The sequence below is a fragment of the Lissotriton vulgaris genome, chromosome 9 (assembly GCF_964263255.1).
Source record: "Lissotriton vulgaris chromosome 9, aLisVul1.2, whole genome shotgun sequence".
Lineage (NCBI taxonomy): Eukaryota > Metazoa > Chordata > Amphibia > Caudata > Salamandridae > Lissotriton > Lissotriton vulgaris.
This window is the reverse complement of record NC_141697.1, coordinates 917,330,931-917,355,855: the sequence shown is the minus strand read 5'-3', so window position 1 is coordinate 917,355,855 and position 24,925 is coordinate 917,330,931. Positions and strand designations below refer to the sequence as shown.

Here is a 24,925-nt window from a genome sequence, read left to right as displayed (position 1 = left end):
TGCCACATTGCGGCCAATGTTATGTAGCTGCATTTGGATGGCCCCTTGCCGTCGTGCCTGCAGCTGGTGTATGCGTAGCATCCTACGCTCAATGCTCAAGCCCAGCACGCGCACATCCATCCCCCTCCTGCCGCTGCGTGCATTGTTCTGCAGGCGAGCCCTGCCATGCCTGCTCTGCTGGCTGGCCACAGTCGGTGGGCGCAGTGTCACCGCAGACGCAGGACCAGATGTGGAGGGTCCAGCTGCTGGTGGAGTCGAGGTAGGCAGAGGTGCTGCGCCTGTTGGTGGTGACGCAGATGCTGTGGCCCTGGCTGCGGGGGTGGGTGCTGCGCCTGATGGTGGTGGCGCAGATGCTGTGGCCCTGGCTGCGGGGGTGGGTGCTGCGCCTGATGGTGGTGGCGCAGGAGCTGTGGCCCTGGCTGCGGGGGTGGGTGCTGCACCTGTTGGTGCAGGAAGTGTTGCTGTTTCCACCTCCTCGGCATCCTCTGGTTGCTCGTCGATTAGCAGCCTGTCACTGTCGCAGCTGTTGTCAGTGCCACCTGTGAGGGGAAGTGGACGTTCATTATTTGCATGTATCTGTCACACGTGCAGTTGCTACATGCATGCTGGATGACATTCCCTCACTGGCTGTGGCATTGCGTGCTTTGGGACATGTCTGGCTGCATTGGGTTACTTGTACATTGTGGGCAGACTACATGTCCCACAATGCTTTAGGGCATTATCTAATGTGCATGGATGACATTACTTTGGAATATTATGGGAGGCTATATGGTCATGGCCATTGATAGGGGACAGGGTCGCAGTTGCATGCCACTTACCTTGGCTCTCTTGGGTGGGGCGGGATGAGTCCAATCTGATGACCCCGATGACCGCCTCTGGCTCTAATGTATCCTCAACGCGGTCCTCCATGGGGGTGTTGGGAGGAACTGTGGGGTCTCCCCCTCCAGTGGCCAGGGTCTCGCCCAGCCTCTCGGCCACCCTCTCCTTGGCACGACCTCAGAGGTCGTACCACCTCTTCTTGAGCTCTTCCAGTGACCTGTGTGCCACGCCCACCGAGTTTACTTGGGCCGCTATCCCATTCCAGATTCGCCGTTTCTCCGGCTCTGGCACCCTCCGGGATTCTCTCCCAAAAAGTTTTGAGTGGTTGTCAACCACCCCATCGATGAGGTGCTCCAACTCCTGTTCGGAGAATTTCATCTTCCTCTTGCGCCCGGTGTTGCTGGGCCCTGGTACAGCCTCCCCTGCCATTGCTGCAGTGAGAATAGTAGTGATTTTGCAAGTTTGCTGGTGTCCTGGTAGGAGCTCAGTTCGTTGCAGCCTCGAGATCAGCCTCACTGTTCTGAATGGGGGTGGGAACTGGCTGCTTCCTGGTTGTGATGTCATCACTGTGCTCGAAATGCGACTTCCCGTTTTCCCGATCTCGCGATTTTGCGATCTCGCATTTTGCGATCTCGCAATTAGCGATATCGCAATTAGCGATATCGCAATTTCTACACAGATGATGACGAAAATAGCGATTATTCTGCGATTTCTGTAAATCACTAACGCTTTTTGCGGCCGCGTGCGAATCGCATTATTTACTCGGTAAATTTGATGAATACCGATCTACGATTTCTAAATTGCGATTCGCTGTTAATCGCAATTTGAAAATCGCAGATTTCGATTTTCATGAATCAGGCTGTTAGTCTTTAGGGAGTGGGTCATTCTGAAGGAAAGATGGACAGTGAGCTAGAACCAATTTTTAGAAAGGAACAGTCTAATTACACGTCTTGTCTTTATCAACCTCCTTCTTCATAGTCTTTCTAACTTTGCTGATCATGCTCCTTTCCCATGCACATACTCGACAGCCAATCACGTTCTCTTGCCACATAATAAAGGTGCACACATGACAGATCACAACAGATTTATGCAATATTCTGCTAGATACTCTTGAAGATAACAGTGGAGGATTGTCCCAGTCCATACTACCCCATATGGCATTGGAAACTGATTGCAGCCCAACCACCTCTTCCAGTTACCATGTTTCTGCAGATTCCTGCCCTGCCCGCCACTAATGCCCACCACTTGGCCACGCACTGGAGCTGAAATACAATATATGAAAACGTGAAATCTGCTGCACCAAACCCCCCCATCTTCTCAGAAGCTCTCTCCTCTTGCCGGTATTCCGGATCATCTCAGTCAACAACAAACTAAGTGATTTTAACAGGACCTGCGGTACCACCACGGGCGCAGCAACGAAGAAGTATAGCGAAAACAGTCCAGTGTCTCCATCAGTGGGGCTAAATCCTGTTGAGGATTACGCACTTAGAGGAAAACATCATTTGCACAAAGTCAAATGTTGTAGTAACATTTGTGTCTAATCACGCAGGTCAGAGGCTCCGAATGGAGTGCGGAGAGTAGTTCATCTTGATGTGTGCCCCTCTCTACCTGCCACTGAGGGGAGACAGTCGTCCTCATACAACCCTAGCAGAGCTCTGTGTGTAGGCCACCATGAACCATTGGGATTCTGGTTATCAAAAACGTTGCCAGTATTTTATAGTTGAGGTTGAGCATTGTTATTGTACTATATAAAGCGCTATCTCCAGGGTCACGCTCTAGGTTCAATGGGACCACCTCTGCAGGTTTGTGTGCAGTAGGGTGAAGCCTATTCATTTCTCTCCTGCCACAGTGCACAACTCTACTATTGTAAATTGTAAATTGTGTGTGTCTTGTAAAGCGCACTGCAGGCCTCGTAGCGCTATAGACCGCTGGGAAACCCGTCCTGGCTTTCCTTGTGAGATAGTCCCTCCTGGGAGTCTCCAAGGTGAAACCAGGCATCCCCGGCGTTTGTGAGGGGCCGTTGTGGAGATGAGGCAAGCTTAATGCCCAGAGTTGCCGAGTGTGATCCCTGATTAGAGTAGGCACCGAGGCGAGAATTATCAAGTCCGCTGATACTGGTCCAAGACCCTGCCGCGTCGGGAATCGAACCCTGGTCCCAGGCCGTCCTCTGCTCTCGGGTCTGCCGCCTCTAACCAGTGAGCCACACCACTCCACCTATTCTAGGTGCAAGTACAGTTTGTACTCAACACAATTTTCTCCTGCTTGTTAGAGCCAGTAACTTCATTTCTGGCCATCTATCTGATTGCATTCCTAATTCCCTTAGGTAAATGAGGCATGGACTAGCAATACCCTCCCCAGAGGCAATTAGAAGAGTGTACAGTGTCCTAGTTTTGCCCGATTTTCGCTATGCCCTGGATGTACTTGTAGCCATGGCCAATCAGAGAAAGCAAATTTCACCACACCGTGCTGAACATACTGTGTACTGAATGATCACAAACCAACTAACCATACCTACAAATAAAAAAGCTAAATTCATGAAGGATTTCATGACACAAAGTTGCTGATAGATACTATAAAAATGCATCGCCTGGGTACACTTTGCCAATCTTTCCACAATGCTGTTAATCACACAATACCAGGGATTCAACAATGTTCAGGTACACATTGCTAGGTTTTCTAAAAAGCCCAGTAATTACACATGTCCCAGTTTTAATAAAAATGTCCAGTTGGTACACATTTCCCAGTTATCCTGTATCATAATAAGCCCCTATATGTTCTGCAGCAAAGCTGGCAGAGCGCAAAGAAGCTGGCAGCCACTACCCTCCTTCCCAGTACCTAAGATCCACCGTGGCTCATCTGATTCAACAAGGCTCTTTTAAAAGATGAAAATAGGTGGGATATGCCTGGGGAACCAGAGCCCGGAACTGTGGGCCCGATTCACAGAACTAACTTAAGACAAAATCCTAAACTTACTATCATTTTGGTATTCACAGAAGGCACTTACTCATTTCGGTATTCACAGAAGTTAGGAGTCCTAACTTTAGGACTCCTAAATGCCTTATGTGAATACCAAAAGTCTTAAAGTTAGGATTTTTCTCAATTTAGTAGTAGTAAAGTTAGGACTCCTAACTTCTGTGAATACCAAAATGAGTAAGTGCCTTTTGTGAATACCAAAATGATAGTAAGTTTAGGATTTTGTCTTAAGTTAGTTCTGTGATTTGGGCCCTGTGAGACAACCTCATCCGTAGACTCTATAAGGAAGCTTATCACCTTCAATTTACGAAACTCCCAGAAACCGAACTTCTCAGACAGGCTTAGAAAAAAGTCAGCTGTCATTCCAACCTAAGCATCTGGCTAATCTCTAACACTCTGAAGTGGCCAGCGTGATGTGAAGTGCTTTACAAAACTCCTTAATAAATAAATAAACACACACATAAACAAGTATGTGTTTTCCTTAATATCTGCTTACTCATTTCTGGTTATAATCCGAGAGCTCCAGTGTTATGCCCCTTCCATCCTGCCAATTGATTTCCCCTGACCAGTTCCTTCTCGGTGATGAGACTGTTCAGAGATGGCAAAGGCTGACCAGAGGCCTCACATGACTGTTGGACGTTGAATGAGAGTAGATAAGGGTAAGTTAAGAGGTTATGATGCTCCTAAGTGCTAGAATGACTAGGAGAATGTTACTGGTGACTACTAGCCCGCCGCCACTGTCTGTACTCTGGCCCCATACCCACCCAGGTATCTTTACTTGGCCCCTGACTTTTTAGTACAAAATGTGCCACGTGTCTTTGTTCATCTCGACTCATATAGGGCTGGTACACGCAGAGAAGGCCTGGAGCTGGTATTACCGAAAGAAGGCAGCGCCAGGAGGGAGGGGCAGGGTCACAAAGAAGGTATGCCAGCATTGACACAGCTGTCTCATCGCCACGTGTCCCCGGATTTAGCGAGACCTTCCAGCTTGTTTTCCTGGGGATTCCACGAAAGGAAAAGCCAAGCGCCTTTAGATCTATTTTTGCCCCGGGTGTTCAATAAGAACAGCGGCCCGGCTGCGCGAGCCCCCCTTTGTGTTGCAGAACAATGTCACGGTCGGGCCGCGGTCGATTGCGAGCCCACAAAGGCGGCCCACTGGCCTCCTGAAGGGACGCTGCCCACTGGTGGCATCCCAGCAATGCTGCCAGGCCAACACGCAGTATCCGCCCGCTGCCACGGAGACGGCACAGCCCCTCTTAACCCACTCCCTGCACAGAGAGGCAGACCAGCTCTCGGCAATCACGTGTGACGCAGAGGGTAATTGCGTCAGTCCGCGTGCTTCCGCACGGAAGAAGCACGAGCAGGCCCAATCCGCCTTTGAACTTGGACCGAACCCACAACAGCGAGCGCAGCGCCTGAGCCAACGAGGAAACGGACTTTACAATTACAGATATAAGTGAGTGCCTTGTATTAAAACAATGCCCAATAAGCGCTTTAGAAATACAGAGATACCCTCATCAACCGTTGTTTGAAGAACTTTAACAAAGCTAAGGACATCTCATACAAACAGCATTCAAGAATCACTTTACTAACTCAAGCTCGAGGACCTTCGTTATAAACTACTCACGAAACATACTTCCAAACAACAACAGAGCTTCAGATACAGCACACACGAAGCACTTTGCAAACTTGGAAATAAGCAGGACACCTTTTATACAAGCAACACTCACGGAGCACTTGACAAACTGAAATTCAAACACAGGCTCTTTCATACAGACGTTACTCACCAAGTGCTCTACAAATAGAGAGACATGTACAGAGTCTCACTTACAAAGATGACTCAACAAGCATTTGCAATGCAATAGGTCTCGCATTTGTGAGAGTTTAAGTTATTAGCATTGTAAATGACAATGCCTTTTATTTATCTGTTTTGATAATTAACACATAGATAAAAGACATTGTCATTTACATTGCCAATAGCTAAAACTCTTGTAAATGCCAGACCTATTGCATTTCAGAGAAGCAGCTGCCACTGTCCCAGGCTGCGTGGAAAGTGAAAGAGGGCACGGTGCACTGAATGTTCCAGGAAAGCATGTCCTGCCTGCAGTAGTAGAAAATAGTGCTTACAGACTAAATAAGACTTACATTGTATCAAAGGAAGTAAAAGGGCCAGTCCTCATGGGAGGTTACAAATGCAAACAAGGCAGTACTAAGGAGAGACTAACAAGCCTATTAACGAATCTGAAGCCAGCATTTACGAATGACAATGACACAAGCCAATGACAAATACGGGTGGACAGTGGACGGGTCTTCAAGTACATACTTAAATACAGCCTCTCAGAGCAGCACATGCACTGCCCAGGTTCAACCTAAAAATCTATTTACAAACACAGTGGCCTGAAAAAACGAATAAAAAAACACACACAATGAGCTAGAACTGAGACCCATAGCATTTCATACAGACATTAACCATATCACATAATTGTAATAGAAGAGTAGTAGTATGTCCTAGAAGGAAGGTGTACGTAGAACAGGATTAGTAAAGTTTTTTAGGTTTACGTTAGTGAATATCTTTTGTTTTTAGTACGAATTGTTAGTACCAGAGGGGCAATCAGCCAGCCTCTTCATCCATTGCTTGGTTCACCCACCACAACTTACAACATGCCCAGTGAGAGATACAAAACGTTTCAAAGAAACAGAACCTCAAAACAGCTTAAAGAAAAGGACACTTCTTACTAAAAGTACCACACAGTCCCACCTGATAGTCTCATGAGACCGCGGAATGAAATCTTTTGACAACAGTGCAATGTGTGATGTTATTCCAATTTGTATGGAGCACAATCTGCAATTTCGACTTGTAGTGCTATTGGTTGTCTTTGGTACTGCCCATACTATTCCACTCTTTCCATCACACATCAAGAGTTTGAAACGTTTTGTGGAGTTAGTGTCTGGTCAATGAAAGAAGACAATGTATTGTGACCTGATTGATGGAAGGTCATGCTTTCAACATTCATCCAAATGCTGATCCTTCACAGCTCAGTAAAGCACTTTGCAAACATAGGTACTGTCTCTTTCCTGCAGACATAATTCTAAAGTTCTTTACTTTGTTATTGTTTCTTGTGTTATATTGCAGAATTTCTATAGCCCTTTCATATCTCTTTTTAGAGTCCCAAAGTGATTGACATAGCAGTGGTCAATAGTTCTGATTCTAAAGTGTGTTGATGAAAGAAGTTTATTGGTGGAATGTCAACTATTGGACCCATACATTTTAAAGTTTTGCGCTGGTGCAAGTGATACAAAGTCTTGCAAAAGATTCTTCTGAATTTGTCTAGACATAAGAATGGTGCACTTCCAGTACAAATCTCATGCAGGACTGCACACATTCATCAATGCACCATGGTGCGAGGCTGCGCATCATTCAAGGTAATCTGTGTACCAGGAGTGGGAATGACACCATCAGCGGCAAGTATAAGTAGCTATGGGTCCACACAGTGTTTTCCCCTTGCACAACACAGCGCAGCAACTTTGGTTGCTGCGCTGTGTAAACACTTGTAAGTGGCCTTTAGTGAGGAGTATTTGTGTTGTGCATAATGCCTGCAGAGAGTGTGCTCCAAATTTGAGTATATGGCATGTTAGGGTATTTTAAGCGTATAGCAGAAAGTAAAAAAGTGTGAGAATATGTTTGCAAGCAGCATTTATATATCAGGTGGGCCTTTTGTCTTAGAGATACTTGGGTTTTGGTTATGGGAAATGCCTTCAAACTCCTCACCCATGCATACAAGGCCCTTCACAACACCGGACCCGCATACCTGAATAGTCAACTCTCCTTCGACGCACCCAAAAGACACCTGCGATTAGCCCAGCTGTCTCTGGCCACTGTCCCTCGTATCAACTAGACTAGAACGGGAGGAAAGTCCTTCGCCTACCTCGCAGCCATAGCCTGGCACACCCTACCCATCCACCTTAAGACCTGGCTCTTTGGATGACCTCAGCCCACTACGGAGCCCTACCACCCTCGCTTTGAGACCCTCACTCTGATTTACCAACCCCTGATTGATTGGTTTTATAGCACTTCTGAAATTACAAAGGATTGTTGATAGTATCAACAATCCTCTGCAATTTCAGAAGTGCTATAAAACCAGATAGATGTGATTTTCTTTGTCAGTTTATTCCATTATATTAATGTCTATACCAAAGGCTTCTTCCTGTGTCAGTCTTATTGTAACCAAGAATTATCAGCAGCGAGGCCCTTCCTACTCTCAGATTTCTCCTTTGTATAGTCTGAGTAAAGCTCTCATGTTGCTACCTGGCCACTTCCAAGCACTTTCATGAGAAAGATAAGATGGGGAACGTCGCCTGGGGTATCAGAGGTGGGCAGATGTGGCTATTGGTTTAAAATCTGCCTCTCGCTAAGGAATCCTCACATGCCCATTACTTCTGTCGAGTCTTCTTGCAATCACAAGCCACCGACGGAACAGAACAGGATAACCTTTAATTTTTGCCTAAACTTCGGAAAGTTTTTTATGTGGGCATGTGTGAGGAGGGATTTTCAGAAGGATGAGCACAGTTTGTTTTGAGAGGTTGACCTTAATTTTCTGGTCAGTTAGTCTGACGTAAACAGCGTAGTCAGATACCTGGGTGTGCAGTCGTGTAATGCTTTATGTACGATGAGAGGATGTTAAAGCCAGACCATAACCCAATCTGGAGTTAGTGGGTTACTTACATTGTCTGTTATTTTCAGTCTGAAATTGCATGAGTTCATGCTTTGCAGCAATGAGTCTCATTGCAGTAATCCAGTGGGGCATGCTATTAGTGCAATCTACGGTGGCGGGGGCAGGAGGGGACGGATCCCTCACATAATGCACCAGTGGTAGTATGCATTATTTGTCACACTGTTGACTTGGGGTTAAGGATTAAAGTGGAATTGAGTGAAACACACAAGTTGTCAATGTTCTCCTTCCGTGAGAAGGGAACCTACATTTAATGGCCTGTTGAAAGGAATGATGTTAGTAATTGATGCATAGTGGCAACTGGGCCCTTGGACACCCTACAGGTCAGGTTTGTGTTAGTCTAGTCAGAAGAAGAGAATTAGACCTTTTATGTCTGACACAAGAAGAGAGCTGAACCATTATACTACAGAGACTCTAACACCTATTTCTGTTTCAAGACGGTGTAGGAGAAGGTTTGGGTCGCTGCTTCTGAAGGCTGCAGGGAGGTCTAGCAGAATCTGGGCTACTTTAAAATCTAACCGTTTGTTTTATTACACAAGACATCGGCTTGTCGGCATGTATGTGCTGGGGGACTCAGCAACATGCCCAAGACACACAAGAAGAAATTAGCATGTCTTTCCAATCCTACTTAAGAAAGTGGTACATGGGCTCCTTCCCACATAATCACAAATGATTTTAGGGCCCACTTCCAACAATTATCTCAGTTTACAGACTAGTAGGCGTCTCTAGCTTCATGCCTTACTTTTGTTGGTAACATGGCTGTTCTATCATGCAGGTATCTTCATTCAGGGGTAGCTCTTTGTGAAAAGTTAGAGAACTCTAAGTTGGATGTTTGATTTACAAAAAAGCTTGCAAATTGCAAACTTACTTTTTGTGAATGAATTCAGTTTTTGGAAACCGAACTATGAACTCAGTTCACAAAATCTCCATTAGGAGTGAGACAACAATCTGACCTACCTCGTGAAACCTAATGAGATGAGTGGCAAATTTTAACGTACTCCAATTGGATGCCATTTGCTTTTTGTAAATTCAGCCTTTTTCCTTAAAGGAAACAGGGGTGTATATAAGTAAAAAAATCTTTGTTTTTTAAATTTGTTTTAGAGTTGGGAGACGTCCTCGGAACCACTGCCCACGCCCATATATATTTTTTTTCATTCACAAAGGCAAGGGTTTACCACCTGATACAACCTTTTCCCTCCTGAGGCGGAAGCCGGGAGGTCTCCATACTATTCTTGCACCTTTTAATCTGTGTGTTGTGACCTGTCTGGTTTAGACACTTTTATACTCTGCATTTTTGGCTCGCGCTTGAATAATAAGCGTCTGTGTTGAGCTAGAGACTTCCCAGCGCTCCTAGGCGCTTCGTTTGCTCCCTCACCTTTTCTTTGTGATTCAGACCGCCCTCGGCCGAGTATTGACGCTGAGGGCTGGGATCTGACTTTGGCGGCCATCTTGGGGGTAGGACTCGCCGCCCTCGCGCTCTAGCAGCGCTATAAAAAGCACGCATCTCTCTCCGCGTAGCGGACGCGTACTGTGGACGCGCCGGACCTGCGCCGGAGTCGCGACAGAGTCCTGCCCGTTTGCGCCCATCAGCGTCCCGGAGGCGTACGGCGTGGCAGTCTGTTACCTCCCCCACACACTGTTACCTCTGTGGTATCATGTTATCCTACTCGTCCCAGGAGCTCCGCTCTTTTAATAAACCTGTCGATCTCTGTCATGCGGTATTTCCTGGCCGGTATAAGGGTAAGCGTAAATGTCCGGGTTGTAACTGGCATCTCATAAATGTCCACCCACCCATCTCTAGCAAGGAGGAGCGAAATGTTAAACATCCTTGCTTACTCCTTAACACCAGATCAGTCCACAGACATGCCCAGGAGATTTTTGATCTGCTGGCTACTGAAAAACCTGCTTGTCTGATGTTGACTGAGAAATGGCTGAGTGAGTCCTCACACCCCGACATTGCATCCGCTATACCCCCTGAGTATAATATCTTCAGGCAAGACAGAGGGAAGGGCAGAGGGGGGGGCGTGGCTCTTGTGGTGAAAAAAACCTATACGTGTTCTGTTATTCACACGGAGGTCAACACGGGCACTGAATCCCTTGCTTTTTCCTTATCCCTGTCACCCCAACAATCTCTCAAGGGGCTTTTTAGTGTACAGACCTCCAGGTCCTGCAGGATCCTTTTTTGAGGAACTTCAGTCTGTTATTTCTACACTAGCCTTAAGAGCTGAGCACTGTGTACTGGCCGGAGATTTCAATTTCCATATGGAAGATTGCTCAGACCCGGACACCATCAAGATGATTGATATCACAGCCTCTCTGGGCCTTTTCCCTTATCTTTCTGGACCTACCCATGATAAAGGCCACACATTAGACCAGATTTTTTCTACTCTCCCGGTTGAGGTGACCGCTCTGCTGCCGGTATTATGGTCCGACCATCGACTAGCCCACTTTCTAATACTGGGCACTGAGAAACCAGCAGCTATTGCTATGCGACAGCAGGGATGTGCCTTTAGGGCATATCATCGGGTGACTCCGGATTTGTTAGCCCAGGCCCTCCTGAATCATCCCATCTCCTATATCGGTGACCTGGATAACGATCTTGAAATTCTGCAGATCTGGCTCTTAGATAGACTGAATGAACTTGCCCCTGTGCTGCCTCCTCGAACTACCATGAAACGGGTTTCGGCACCATGGTTTACTGAAGTGTTGGCGCACTCCCGTAGGCAGTGCAAAGTTGCCGAACGGGCATGGAGGGCCCAGTATGATGTCGAGGCGAAGTTGACCTATAGATCTATGATTAAATCTTACCATAGACAAGTATTTCAGGAAAAAAAATGCTACTTCGCCAGGAGAATCGAGGAAGCAGCAAACTCCTGCAAGGAGATTTTCTCGATTGTCAGGGAATTTACAACCCTGCGCTCTAACTCAGCACAGGAAGCCCCGTCTGAGACCTGGGCTGCCACTATAGCCAATTTCTTTACTACAAAAATCAGGCAGATACAGGATTCTTTCCCTACTAGACCGATGGTCGATTCTATGACCTTTTTCGAGGAACCAGCTCACTCACTCTTCACTGGTCCTGTATTGGCGGTTTTTCCGCCTCTCACGATATTCTCGTCGTTATCTCTTATGACGAATCTCAAATCTGGATCGCCACGTGACCCCTGCCCGGCCAAATTCTTAGCTAAAATGGCAGCTATTGTAAACCCTCTAGCGAACCCTATCCTGAATCTTTACCTGAGTCAGGGGGCTATTCCGCAGTTATGGAAGCAGGCTATGGTTATCCCTCTTCTAAAAATACCGAGCCTTGCCCCAGAAGTCCCTGCCAATTATAGGCCTATATCGCTCCTTCCGGCTCTTACTAAAATCCTTGAGAAGCATGTACACGGCGTACTCTCCAATTTTTTGGAGTCCAATGAGATATTGCATGCTTCTCAATCAGGCTTCCGCCCCAATTTAAGCACAGAAACAGCGCTATTGGAGGTTTCGGAAGTCGTTAAGGAGACGCTGGATGTTGGAGGCAGAGTGATGCTAGTCATGTTGGACTTGTCGGCGGCCTTCGACACCGTCCCCCACGAGGATCTCCTCGTAAGACTTCATGATATCGGTCTGAGGGGGACGGTGCTCAGTTGGTTTCGTTCTTTTCTAGCCAACCGCCGACAAATGGTCTGGGTCCCCCCTGGATCCGCTGAGATGTCGCCTTTGGGAGTCGGAGTTCCTCAGGGCTCGGTATTGAGCCCCACTCTATTTAACATCTTCATGACCTCTTTGGCGACATTGGTGGAGTTCTTCGGGGCCCAGATCGTTTCATATGCCGATGACACCCAGCTTCTATGTACCTGCCGGAAGGGTGAAGAATTTGATAGTGAAAGTATCCGTGAGTGCCTTGGGGCTGTTTTTAATTGGTTCCAACTGAACAGCCTCAAGTGCAACTCAGACAAATCTGAGATACTTTTCTTCGGATGTCCATCTGATCCGGATTGGCATGGGTGGTGGCCCGCCGACATGTTCCCCCAGCCCATTCATCCCAGTCAGCCAAGAACTTGGGAGTTAAAATTGACAATGGGTTGACACTTAAACCCCAGGTGCTGGCTCTTACTGGAACATGTTTTGGCATCCTCAAGATGCTCCGGAAGTTCTTTCCGTTACTTTCGGAGGAACACAGAAGAACAACAGTTCAGGCCCTCATTGGATCCAGATTGGATTATGCTAACATCTTATATCTTGGCCTCCCGGAGTATCTCTTACAACGCCTACAAGTGGCCCAGAATGCTGCCGCGTGAGCCATCTTCGGCCTTCATAGGCGAGCCAGTGCCTCGAGCCTATTGCAAGTTTTACATTGGCTCCCCATCCGGAAGCGGATAATATTCAAGGCTATGATGCTGGCCCACAAAGCTATGCATGCCACGGGAGCTCAATACTTGCAAAGGAGGCTGGCTTTTTACCATCCAGCACGATCCTTGAGATCGGAGTCCCTTTCGCTTGCGGTAGTTCCCCGAATAAAAAAAGCCCGCATTGGAGGACGGTCATTTAGGCTGTTGGCCCCTCAGCTATGGAACTCCCTACCTCTGACCTTGCGTTCTACGTCTAACTTATTAGCGTTCAGGAAGGGTTTAAAGACCTGGCTCTTTACCTGTTAGAGACTACCTGCCCTGTTCTAGGCTCTGTGACTGCTGGTTTTTATTTTCTTTGTTATGTTTTTTCTGCTCCTTTCTAGGTCTGATAGTGCAAAAGCGCCGGGACACTCCTCGGAGTAGCCGTGCGCTATAGAAGCCCTATAATAACATATAATAACAAGGGGTCCTGCTGAAACCCTTTCTCCTATGCAAATGGGTTCCCACCTCCTTTGAGGAGTAAGGAATGTATCACAGGTTTACAACTGAAATAGCAATCGCAAACCATTGATACACAGCAATACAAATTAAAATTTGAAGAGGGGACATTAAATATGCCCTTTCCAAATTACGATTCGTAATGGATTCCAAGACCCCTTTTACAATTCATAACCAGTTACCAAATCACAGAATGGGTTTAGTGCAATTGTAAAAGCCATTTAGCATTCGCAAACCATGTGAACTCTATCATTTAGTCAATCGCAGGCTTTGCAATCGCTAAATAGCTTCTTACATTTGGCCATCGGCTCTTAGCAGAGTTCTCAAATATAAAGACGGAAAGGTAAACAATCACCAGCCAGCAGCCACCAAATTGCAACACTAATGCGTTTGCAAAGCAATCAACTGCTCCTCTTTCACAGGGCATTACTCACCTAATATCAATGTATATGACACATAGAAAATGCCCTGAAAGTAATACAAAGCAGTTTGAAGCACTGCTTTGTGTTATGTAGCACCAAGGGAGAGTTACATGGGTGGTACATGGGCGTTCCCATGCAGCCACCCATGCCTTTTGATGCAAAACCATATTTACAAACAATAGTAGACAAGGTTTAGTGCCAAAAGTTAACATCATTTGAAAGGAGGTGTTCAAAGAAGAAATGTTTTTATTTCTCCTTTCTTTTTCAACTTTGCATGCTTGTTGCACTGTGCAGCACACATACAAAGTAGGAAACGTTTTAGAGTGTGTCTTAGTACAGTATTTTGTACTGGAAGGATAGCCAAAACTTATGGTAGAGTCGGGCACCAACCCTAGCACTATGGCGCTAAGGTGTGTGCCAAGCACATGGCGCTGAAATCGGCACTGGCGCTAGGGAGAGGAGAAGAATTAGCCGAAATGAATGACAATTACCGAATCGGTAAATACCGATTCAGTAATTACCAAATCATACCGATTCGGTAATTAAATCGGTAAAATTTCCTACATCCAGATTGCCATTTCTTAAATACCGAATCGGTATGATTCGGTATTTAAGAATCGGTAATCTGGGATTACCTACATCGGGCCCTTAATCTTACTCTTCAGATTATAGCAGGTTATTTTGTGCTGCATTGACTCCTTATTTTTTGACAGTGATATTGGTTGGCGCTTTAGTCATCAATACAGCTGTCTATTGAGATCGCATGTTTGGAAAACTTTCCAAGAAAATAAACTTACAAACCGTAGGAAATTCAAAATGCAGATATGAGACTTGCAAAAGGGATCAGTAAATTCTAACCTGGCTCCAGGGCTTAAAGGGAGATTCACTATCTTGATGGAGAGGAAGGCTCTCCTTCAAAATCATGCCAAGGGGGAGGTTTCATCTCCAGCAGGAAAATGCATTCCTACATCCCAGGAAACTCTCTCTGATTCTCCAAAGGCAAAGACTCGTTTCCCTAATAAATGTTGCCACGCCGAGTTCTAGGCCCCTTGATATGAGATCTCCCCATTCATCTTAGAAGGGATTTCTTTGCATTTTGTAAATATAAAACATCATATTTTAGCAGGAGGTTATGTCTGCCAGTTTCACACCTAATTCTTTAGTCAGTTTAGGTTCTTCTTCTCTGACTTACTCTATGTAGGATGAATCCAGGACATCAATATGATTGGATCTTGTGTGTTCGTCCTTCATGTTGCTTAGGCAGCTGCATTTATATTCATCTGTCAGTTGGGGGTCTGCCAGGAGTAGCAGCTTGTATCACTGGCTTTCCCTTTTGTACCGCTAGCACTGCGTCTTCTAGCTCCGGTCACTGGGTCTTGTTTAATTGGTGTGTTCGCCACTCCGTGCCCTTACCTTAGCGTTGAGGAACTAGGGGTGGGGCAAAGGATGGGCCCTGTGATCTCTTGGGATCAAAGACTATGTAGAGTAATCGGTTCAAAGAGTGTGTGATGTAACTTTCTCAGCCCAAGCATAAAGCGTGCCAACTCGCAAGTCTCAATTTACTCTATATCCAGTGCTAAATAGCCTATGACCAAATGGCAGCTAATGGCAAGGCAGCTCAGGAGACCAAAATAATGAACCAAACAGAGTCTCCCTCTTGTAAAGGAGAGATAAGAGGGTGCGAAAAATAAGTACAGTATGGGTTGTGACGGTGAGGCAGTAGGCAAGAAACAGGAGCAGACACAAGCAGAAAGGAAACAAAGGCAGAAGTGGGGCGGACCTCCCCAACGAGCAAGCCACACTGACCAAACGCCGGCTGTCTCCATGCAGTCGGAAAGGAGCCGCAGCACTAGCTTCACCACCCCTACCTGCCATTTACACTTGCCCCAAGGAGCAAGGACGGAGAGACAAGAGGGCCCTCAGCATCATGCGCCCTCCAGCTCCTCTGTGATCTCACCTCCTCCACCACACCCCGCCCGGCAACTTTCTCCACCACTGAAATTTTGATGAACTAATGTACAAGGTTTATATTTTGAGTTGTTCACCTTCCTCCAGGAAGTAGAGCATAGCTATTGAGCAGCAAATGGGTGTACAGTGACTGTTGCAGGACTTTCTCTCATAAACATTTTTAGGTAAGTGTGAGCTCTTTAGATGCCTTGATATGAGCAGGGACCTGTAGCCATTGGAAAGCTCAGAATGAGTTAGAGCCTCCATTTTATTTCTTGAAGCGGTGAATCTAGTGCACCACAGCAATTTTTTTCCTCTTTTTCCTCACAATTTATTAATGGGTTGGCAAGGCGCCAGGTGTTGGCGCCCTCGCATGGTTGGAAATGAAAAGAAAAGGACAATGACGCAGTGCGAGCAGAAAGAAACAGTAGTGTCTGAGGCGAGAGGGACAGACAGGATGAAAAAGGTTCTCCAAATTTCCCAAAGGTGTTTGAGGGGGTGAAGAGAGTTTAACACAACCTAGTAATGGCAGGCATGAAGGGATTTTAGACAGCTCGCTTCTGAATAGTATAAAAGGAGCTCTAGTTTAAGACTGACTTAGTTGGAACCAACATTCAACATTAATCCTAATCAGACAGTTATTGACTTTCGTGTATCGATCGCGCGTCCAGAGCGATAAAGATACAGCTGTGTTTTACCGCATGAGTTTAAAGGGCACTCACACCTTACAAATGCCATACAGAAGGGAACAAACATCTACAATAAAGAGAATGAGGGAAAAAGTAAAACACCACAAGGGTGGTGAAAAGAGCGGATAAAATGCCCTCCCCCTGTGCATGTGTGCCGCACCGTTTGTTCTGCCCATCTTTATTTCCATTCCTCCATACCTTACCATCAGTCAATCATACCCGGAAACGCGCTACACACTTATGAGGCTACAAAGCGCTATCAACATTGCAGTGAAAGTTTGATGAAGTTAGACTAAGAACCCTTAATCCTGAAAGTGTGCATAGTCAGAACTCACTAAAATAGGTTCACAGACTGAAGGACAAGTCTCTCTAGCTCAGGACACCAACGTCTCAAACGATTTTAAATGCCCTGGGGAAGACCTTTGGTTCACATGAGTTGAGCGAAACACAAGTCTGCTGAAAACACATATACTCACAAATATTGAATCGGCCAAAAAAAATGTTGGATTAACTTGTAAAACATGAAAGAAAATTTCAGCAGTAATACATTTCGATTCTTTCGCAACAATATTTATTTTCTAAGCAATCGGTGAAGAGTGCCATATTGTCTTTCTTTCAAATGTACCTAAGATCAATCTCATTATACTTAGAAGGCCATAAAAACAAAGTGGCAGGCTGCTCTTCTCATTCAAACTTCTTTTTATATTAGACTAGAGTGCTCTAATGCTCCCGCAGCCAACTTGCGGTGCTAAAGAACGTCTATACACCTTTTCTGCAGTCCCTGCCTCTCGTGCCACCCCTTCCGGTGGTGAGTACCCTGAATATCTAATCAGAATATCGGCACATGCAAATATCGAGGGCAAAATGTCAAATACAGAATATCGAAAGATAAATAAGTTCAGATTTCCTATACCTAACTCTACATATGTGTGCCTAGGTGCTATCTTCATGGTACGTAAATGTGGAATTAAGAATAGTAAATGTATACTTCCAAATTTGCACTTACCTTTCAATATTTTGTCCCTCGATGTTCTGGTATGAGAATATTCTTGGACTCGGTATTCAGTAATACAGTCCCTCTTTTAACTTCTGCTTTCTCGACCCATCCCATGTCGGCATTTTAACATAAGTACATTACATGTATTCTGTAATGGAATTGAGCTAATCCATAGAAGGACACTTTTTTGGATAAAATTTGCACAAAAAAGAAATCCCTGTATTCTGATGACCAAGCTCTGCTGAGGAATGGCTATAAAAAATTATAAAACCTCTTTAGAGGGTGTTCAGTCTACAGTGAAAAAAATCTGAGTGCAGAGATACGCCCAGCGGCACTCTAAAATTGGGCCTGGCAGCGTTGCCTCCCTGCACCCTGTCCTATATAGTTGTTTTGTCTATATGGTTAATGACAGTGAAGTGATCTGGAAGGTAGAGGATGTATTGCTTGCCCTCAGACACAGTCCATAGCCACTGGTCTCTGACTGCCACATTGAGTGTAAAAATCAAGTAGCAGGATTGATCACCAGGCTGGATAACATATGGTCATGGAGCAGGGAGGTAATACACTTTTCGGTTAATTAGCCAGCAGAACTAGATTAGTAATGAGCAGGGCCAATTGAATTATGCCACAAAGGAGAGATAATTAAGTTGCAGGGTTAACAAAAGTATGTGGCAAGAAAATGGAAATTATGCAGCATAAAGCGAAACGATCTGTGACAGTTTTTCATTATTTTTTTATTTCAACACCTATAAAAACTGTCTGTGCAAAGTTGCACCCAATTAGTAGTACTTTTACACTTGAATACAGCAATAGCATCTGCAGTTTCTCTTAAATTTTACAAAGGTCTGCCATTTGGCGAAATTACAACTTGGTGGTAGAAAAAAAATGTGTTGGTGAAATCTGAAAATTGTTTCAGCAGATGATAGATTATGCAGTACATCTGACAATTCCATAATTGTAAGGATATATTACAGCTGAAAAACCACTCACAGTAATTCCAACTGTCTGTAATATGCCTGAAAATGCATAATCCTAAAGTTATTTTCTTAACTCTCTGCTACTGAGACCCGATAATAAGCCATGAGCCAAGGAGGAGTTGATAACCATATGAAGGATGGGTTCACGTCTGTTATCTCTCATTATACAAATTGGAATTGGCTCTGTGATCAATGAGTTTAATTATACTGAGAAGGTGCTTGATGGTTTCTAGAGAAATGGGCGAAGAGCAAAAAGTTGCTGTTTTAGATCACATCCTAGTCCATTGTTTTTTGCTCACTATGCCACTTTACACAGAAACCATTCATATGCCAGTAAGCTCTGATCTTTCACCAATAGAAACAGTTGAGCCCGAACTGCCACATAAAGTCCCTTCCAGAAGTTAACAGAATAAACCCCAGTCCCGTCCTGGCCTTCTTAGGCTTCATCAGTGAGGTATAGCTTGAGTCCTGTTACACATGAACATGGGACCCATATTTGGACATATCTCTCACACTTAGGGAGTCTGTCTCAACCATTCACAGGGTGATGAAAGGCATGCTTGACTTAAAGTTAGCGGCTGCCGATCCTTTGAGGCTGCATTCCAGTACTTCATGTTTTTTCATCACTAAACTCCCCAAAATATACTATTTATTTATTTTATTTGCAAAGTTTTATATAGCGCAGGCTAGACCCGGAGGTATCAGAGCGCTTTGAGGATCAGTGAGTTACAGGTTACATAATTACATAGTCAAGTAAAGACATGGGGGAAAAACATGAGATTACACAATAATATGAGTTAGGACATTAAGACCCAGTGCTTAATTTGAGCGGGTGCTTTCCGGTGCTCGGCACCGGCACTTAGGACAGCTGCTCATTTTAAGATGAGCAGAAAAATAGTTGTTTAATTATTCTATACATGTTTAAAACAACTAATACCTGCCACCCAAACAATTCTTAAAGCTTAAGGGACTCGACCAGTCTGAATTGTCACACTTGTAGCAATGGGATGGTTAGTAGTTGTGTAGGCTCTGACATTGGCAGAGCTGGCAGTGGCAGTGTGTGGTGCAAACTGCGGTGGATTCATCATGAGGGCTCCGGCACTTATTTCTTTACAAATTAAGCACTGTTAAGGCCATATAAACACTGTTCATTGTATAGATCACCACTCCCAACATGTTCAGTGGCTACAACCTGGTGACCCTCATTTATTAACACATCCACAGTAAAGCTTCTTACACCTACAAAGAAATATAAATCTGATTCGCCAGATTATATCTGTCCGAAGTCCATCTTTCAGCCTCTAGCGAACACTGTTACTCCACAGCATACAAAATTCTGATTCTATCCCTGACGGACGTGTGTTTCTCTCCAAAGTGGAACACTAGAACAATTACTTCTCTGTTCAAAAGGAGACAATGAATTGTGCTATTGTGGAGAATTGCCTCCTCATCACTAACGAACTTGAAGAAATCATTGGGAAACAAATCTAAGACCCCCTGGAAGAGAACCACCTGCTGGACTCTGGGCTGCTGGCTTTCAGCCAGGCAGCAATGGCAGCGGCACTTGGAGCAGTTGGGGATCATTGGATGGGGAAGGACCTGTTTAGCCTATCTGCCAAGTTTGACTCAGTCGATCATGCCATACCCAAAACATGTCTCAAGAAGATAGGGATCTCAGGATCGCTGGCTCTAGAGATGTCCCCATCCTTGAAGGATCACTTGCAATCTTTGCACCTACCACTTTTCAAGTCACGTGGTGCCCTACAAGGTTTGTTACTGTACCCCATGCTGTTCAATGTTTACATGAATCCTATTGGCCAGTTCTTCAGATCTTGTGGTTGCTCTGCCGTGACGTACACTGATGACTCCCAGCTGACTGTGCTCCATGGCCACCGTGCTGCGGCTTCTTTCGGTCAGCTGAGGGATTGCCATCTGCCATTCAACGGTGAACACTCTAAATATCGGCTACCCCGAAATGGATAAATTTATAATTTCCTTATTAGTGTGAAATGAATCATGCCTTAACTCAATCACTTCTACTTATTACATTCTCTGCGCACGTGACAAACACTGAGCAAAAAATATTGAAACAGTATGTCTGCAAATCAGGATTCACATTCATTTGTATTTGAAAAGGGAGAGAAACATTTCCTTCGTCAGTTTCAATACATTATGAATTTGCTCAAATTACAGTTAAGAAAAAACAAAACAATCTGTACATGTAATAATTGACTCACACTTTCCAAAGATGTAGTTGTCAAAGGGGAGGACAATGTTTTTACAGTCTTATATTAATGCCTTTCTAGCACCGAGAGACAATGAATACTTCCATGACATAAGTAATATTTAGTATGTTATTACCATTATTTATGAGTAAAAATAAAATGCATCTTTATGATTAGGCTGCCAGTTTATGGCTGATACGCTTGGCTGATTGTGGCTCTTCAGTCTTTGTTTAGGAGGTTTGGGAGTTCTTAATTATTAATAGAGGTTCCCAGTGTAGTATCTTTCTTCTGTTTTGCTTAAAGATCCAGTAATTAAACTAGCAAAACGCGCAGATTGCACATTGCCTTATTTGCTTCTCTATTAATTTTCGCTGTATTTAGAGATTCCCTATTGATTTTTGTTTGTTAGTTCTTCTTTTATATTATTCCTCTCACCTGCTGTATACATATGGAATAATTTTCTTTTTAAATGATTGCACCACCATTTATCTTATAGTTTAAAGTTTAAATTCCTTTTTTTTGGTCCCTTTTTGCATGTCCAACAACGCTCATCGGTTGTTAATTTTAATACATCACTTCATTGCTGTCTAGATAGGTTTATTCTATATAAATACCAAAAACACGTATACATACATTGCCTCTTGTGTATCTGTAGCCTCTTTTCATGCCTAGTGATGCCCGCTTCCTGATTTAAACTCTGAAGACAGGCAACACAACTAGGAAAAGAGGGCAAAGATAAATACAAGAGGAATTCCCCCTACATTTAATACGAAACCATGAAACAAGAGCCTACATTGCCCTACTGCATATATAAGAGAAGCTGGAAAGGCATAATTTGATCAAAGGAGTGATGAATTTCAACTATGTACTATAAGATAAACTGTACAGGAATAATTGAAAAAATATATTATCAATAAAAAATTCAGGCCACTGTGGAAACTCATCACATTTTGAGAGAAAGAGGTCCTGGACATCAGCAAAACAGTTGTGATTTAGAGATCCCTCCTGTACTTCGAAAGACAAAGATCATGCAGAAACATTAACAGATCGCTGACTTCTTTGGACTACGTCCAAGTGGCAGCTGTGTTATGGTCATGCAATATGTCGCCATTTTAGGAATCTTCTTTTGTAGGATTAGAGACGGACCATGTTCGCTTCTCTTATACTACCTTAATAAAATGGTGACGTTTTTCCTTGATCTTAATATGGCCGCCACCCAGAACGCGGCCCCACCCTATACACAGCTCTGGATGCGCCATCTACTGTATAAGCCACGGACTGTTTGCCGCACTGGGGTGGTGTTACACGAAAGCTTTCTCCTTAAGTGCTCATGGATAATGTTCCCATCTGCTCCTCTCCATTAATTGATTTTACTCTGTCTACAAGCCGGATAAGTCCTCAGGAAGATGAGCAGTAGCATGGGGGAGGGGAGAAGGAGGGTCGAGTAGAGAAACGGAGGCAGAGCGAAGTAGAAGGGAGGGGAAGGAAGTGGTGTGTCAGTAGTGAAGATAAATGACGTCAGTATTTGTGGATGAGCGTGGTGGAGTCGAGGTTTGATGCTGGACATCAGCGGAGAGCCCTGCAGTCAATTTCCCGTGCACAAAATATCGTCTGCCTTGCAAACAGCTTCTACTGTGCAGGAAGTGTTGTTTTGAATCCCTGACCAGTCTCATTGGCATCTAACTGGAACGCATGCTGGCAGGAACTGGCAAGATCTGGAGGTCGCTCTGCTGATGGCTGGACTACTCCCTAGACAGTGCTTCGACAATATTAACATCCCGCTCGACAACTGAAAGAGGGACCAAGCTCATGTTGCGTTGTCTTCTGGATTACACCACCTTCTAATTCACTCCTTTCATGATTTTCTCGCCGGGGCACTACAGAAGGCTGGACTACTGAGGAGTGACCATCTATAAGCTTTGGGAGCACGCTTGGCGAGCATTACTACGTGAGAAAAACCTGGGCCTATGAGAAAGCTATCTACGTCCTGCGTGAGTCGACTGTGTTACAGGTGGGGCTGATGGTTTCTTTATGCATCTTTTAGGCTAAGACTCTTTAGACAATGTTGTTTGCAGGGTTAGTGTAAAAGGTATTGATCCGGGGAGGCGATAGGAACCATCAGTAGGGAATACGGCATACATGCATGGTGCGTAAGAGGAGCTTTCATGCCCAACCAAGCCTATAATTGATAATAGTGTTAGACATTGAGCCATGTGCATTAGTGAGCGCTCATGCAATATGTACATTAATGTAAGCATCAGAGGAAGTAGGGGATTCAAGCCTAGAACAGATTTCTTTAACACTCACCATTCAGATACTGTGGTGTAGGAGCGTCTCCAGCTCTAAGGTTGGCATAGCTTACAGGTATGCAAGCTACTCACAGCCATTGTAACAAAATGAGCTCCCTGCTTGCCCTGTAGACCTCATAGTTACAAATATCCCACAGACAGAGGAAAATGATGTCACTACTAATCTAGTATATAGTTGAAGAGGAATCTAAATGCAGCCCTGGAAAATGTGTTCATACCAGCCCTTAGCGTATCGAGTAATTCCAACAGTCTCTAGGAAGATTTGGGAGGGAGAAATTATATATACGTCTACAAGAAAATTGTGTTCACCTTCTCAAGCCCTTTCGGCCATAATTAATATATGTTCTGCCCTTCATCCATCCACCCCTAAAAACAGCATCCTGATCCTCAGCCTACCAGGGCTTCCCCCTCGCAGGACAAAAGAATGTGCCACCAAAAGAAGTTATAAAAGCAGAGTAAGTGAGTCATGGCCCTCTGCCCTGCTGGGTTTAGTAAAAGCCTCCATGCTTTGGACATGTTATTCTCAATACCAGACTCAAAGGCCCTCTGCCCTATAATGCAAACACTACCTTTAATACCAACCTAGACATTTTTCCCTGCAGAGTTTACAACTGATAACAGGAATGTGCCCTGCGAATGGCTCTTTTTCTTTCTTAGATATCAATGGTAAATTGTCATTCATGTACAGAGTATATGGTCTAGCCAGCGCTATATAAAACTCAAAATAAAATAAATAAATAAAATGAATATGGCTTGTAAGTTGGTGCCAATTATCAGTGCCTAGCAGAGAAGGGGGGCCATCTTTTTTTACCGGCCTTGCCTGTATTTCTAAGTCCAAGGCATTAAAGATATTGGGGAAGCAGCGACCAGTGTTTTTCCCTTCTAAAACATAAACCTAAAACAGCAAAGATTGAACAATATGTAAGTCATTTCAGAATTCTCATTAGAACAAACACACACACAAAATAGTCTTGACAATTTTACCCAAATATGTTTCACCTGCTAACTCGTGGGTGTTCCAGAGCATCGAAACGTAAACAAATGGGCAGTATTTATTTTTGGGGAAGGTGGCAACCCTACTAGAGTGAACTGTAGAGTTATTTAAGCAAAGACGATCATTTTTGGGTGAGTCTGGAAGCACCCACCACCACAGGGGGTCTCCGAAATCTATGAGGGGAAGAGCACTGCGTCATCACATTTACATGTTACATTTAGAGACCTGTCACACGTTCAGATAAAGTTAGTTCAAAGAAACATGCCACAGTTTTGTGTTCTCAATACCACGTTATAAGTACATATAGCTACGTACTCCTGCACAACCAAACACCCAGCTCAACAAAAAGGCAACGTCCTCTGGCACACCCATTCACACACATTAAACACTGCAGAGATCTTGAGCAAGGCGAAACTCTTTTTACTTTTGCAATAACTGACACCAATCATTACTGAACTAGACTTTTAACATGTCTCTATCCACACACCGGGTTGAACGTTCATGTTACCAACAGCACACGTCTTGCTGTGTATAATGGAAAGTTATACGTATACAAATATGTGGGGTTCAATTCCAACATAAAAACAGCACTTTGTGGAGATTTAAACATTCCACAATTGACTTTATGAAAGAAAAATAAATGGGGCACAAAATAAAACACACACATCTAAAGTACACTACAATTATGGAGGGAAGTGTGTGTTGTTTGTCATTGTGGGCTACATTAACTTAGACGACACACAAGCTGCTGTGTTTGTATGACGGAACAACACAGGGGAATTTTCTGCATGCCTTTACCACATATTTTTTACCCCACATTTTTTAGAACGCATATGCTTTACGACACATAGTGTATTTATATACAAATAAACAATGTATTTGTGGGGGAGACACCCCACCCCTGAACTTACCTTAAATGCATGGTAAAGGCATACTTTGTGAAAGCTTATGCGTTCAAAAAACATGCCTGCTAAAAAATGCGCGGAAAAGGTACAACGTGGTAAAAACCTC

General features: G+C 44.5%; 1 protein-coding gene across 3 annotated transcripts in view; it reads left to right on the top strand.

Annotated features, from left to right (window-relative positions):
- PCBP4 (poly(rC) binding protein 4) overlaps positions 1–24,925 on the top strand; it is a 216,734-nt gene that overhangs the window by 29,905 nt on the left and 161,904 nt on the right. The window contains exon 1 of one of the 3 annotated variants that reach the window (XM_086938726.1): positions 22,122–22,622. The exons of the other annotated variants lie outside the window; for them this stretch is intronic. The gene's annotated coding sequence lies outside the window, so the exon portion shown is untranslated. Of the gene's footprint in view, positions 1–22,121; positions 22,623–24,925 lie in introns of those variants that run through there. 3 annotated transcript variants of the gene reach the window in all.